This window comes from Notothenia coriiceps, unplaced genomic scaffold (assembly GCF_000735185.1).
Source record: "Notothenia coriiceps isolate Sejong01 unplaced genomic scaffold, NC01 NC01_scaffold00015929, whole genome shotgun sequence".
NCBI classification, from domain to species: Eukaryota; Metazoa; Chordata; class Actinopteri; order Perciformes; family Nototheniidae; genus Notothenia; species Notothenia coriiceps.
In genome coordinates, this window is record NW_011348630.1 from 148241 (window position 1) to 150781 (window position 2541).

The window sequence follows — 2541 nt, forward strand, 5'->3', positions numbered from 1 at the left end:
AGGAGTGTAATAAAAGTGTGAAGAAAGTAGATGTTGTTTAATTCTGATATAATAAATAATCACGGTCAGTTTTCAGTGTTGGCGGCGTTCCATCATGTTTTCTAAGAAGTCTTCTCATCAGGCCTATAATAGAGAATTACAGACAGTATACATTTAAGCAGCCAACCGTGTATCAATGCGTTAATGTGATGACCTTCAAGGAAAGCAAGCACACTCGGAATAAAGTGTTTTCGGTCTGTTTCCGGTATTTGTTTATGAAGATGTGATGTGACATGTGAGAAAATAACGTATCTATGGCACCATTTTAGATGCGGATTTTGTTAAACTAATACGTTTGTGCTGTGGACAAACACTATACATTGACGGGGAAGGGGGTAGTAATTAAGATAACAACATTTTACACAACATAACAGAAATAATATCGATAGCAGCGTCCCTAGCAACCACCTTGGTAACAATGAAAACGTTGTATAGACACAATTTCCTGAAGTAATCTTCGTAATAACTAGTAAACTAAAGATCATGTACATCCACTGCACACATAATCTGAAATAACAACTCATATTTCGCATCAAAACGCATTTTAATGGCCAAATTAACTTTAAAATAGGCATTTTACACCGAGAATAAAACGAAGTTCGGCCATGTTTTTTTTTTCTGCTGGGAGATATGTGAAGATCAAGTGACATAGACGCCAGCCATTGGAATGAATGGTGAAACAAAACGTAGGGATCCTACAATTTCAGAGGCGTTTTTGTAGAAATACTACGTCCTACGTTGTGGACCAACGTAGTTATTACACGTTTTTTTGTGAGACTGGGTTGTGAGGTCACGTGCCGAGGCTTTTTTATGCGGAAGTGAACATTTCTTACAAAAACGACGCCAGATGTCACTGTAGTGTATATTTCTGTATATTTTTTTGAAAATCTAGTGTATTAATCATTTTCCTACACATTTATTCACAGGTGTCTTTAACCTGGAAGTTGCTCTTTAATGTTAATTTCACAGTCTACACCATAGCTTGACATGCTGCACCAGCGTCTTCATGTGGTAAATACATCATACTTACACTTACTGTACCAAGTCATAAAATATATCAATAACACATCAGTCTGAATTTGAGCTGCTTGATGTAGCAGAAATTCATCAAAGTCAGCAAACAGGAGAGGACACAGACTGTTTCTCAAATTGCCAAGGATCTGTTCAATGAGCCATACTCACAAGTGATTTATTCGCTCATTTTTCAAGCAACTGTACATTTTGTTAATGGTCCAACATGTTTGGTCAAACATTCAGATAACGGGAGGTAATTCAGTGAACGCAGAGTTGTACTTCAATATATAAACTACCATGAAACACAATGTTTTCACAGACTTTCATACAAACAGGAACTACATGGGACAATACTTCTCGAATGCTAAGCAGTGAGCTAATGAAGTGTCTATAAAAGGAAAATACTAGGAGAAAAGATACTCTGTCAGGCAGCTGGCAATGAAAAATAGATGCTCCAAAGAAAAAAAAGTTTGAATTGAAAATGAATGTGCAGATATAAAGGTCAAATCAATTATGCGTTTTTATGAAACTCATGTTTAAGTGAAAGTTGTTCAACAGAGATCAATGTGCTGATGAAAACCTCAACATATATAAACGGCAAAGAAACATTCAGAGTGACGCAATAACAACACAAATCTTCCCTTTTCTGAATAAAAGCCCATTAAGAATATAAACCAGACCTTGAACATGAAGCTAAGTATCTCCCCTGACGGCCTGATCCCTAATGCTTTTTGCTTTGTGAATATTTCTTTATTTGAAAAAATATGTCAGCGCCACACAAAAGAAAAGTATGCTGTTCTTTTGTTGAGTGTGAGCCTGTGCGTGTGTGTGTTCAGAGCAGGGCTTTTAATCAGTGTTATGGATCGTTTTAATTTGGCAATGCTTAATATTCCTGTTCCCATTACACTCAGATAGTGTTTAAGCTGCAAAATTGAATTTTTTTAATGAATCATTGGAAGTGCACTATGCACCAGTAGCACAGATGATTCAAGTTGAAAAATAACATTGCTTTCTCACAGCCGCTGCCGAAAGAGGATGAATAAGCAGCTGCAGAGAGGAGTTTGCACATTGCATGGACAACTATGATTTCAAAAAACTCTCCAACGTATATGCCAGTGGTTCCCAACCTGGGGGGCGCGCCCCCCTTGGGGGGGGCGCCAAAGATTGCAGGGTGGGCGCCAGGCCTCAGAAGATTTGAGGCCAAATATCATATATATATATTTTTTTACATATAATTGTTACTCAATACATGATTGTCACTAAAAACCTTGTCTATACATTACAATAAAATATACAAAAATTATTGATTAATTAATTTGAATACAAATTCAAGTTAGTATCTATTATACAGTAGGCATAAAAAGACAGAAATGTATAATTTTTTCTTTAATAGAAATGTTTCTTCTGCGCGTTAAGTGTCCAAACCGGGCTTGTCTGGATAAGCGCATTTTTAAAACATAGTCATTGTCCATACCGGTTTTAGTTGGA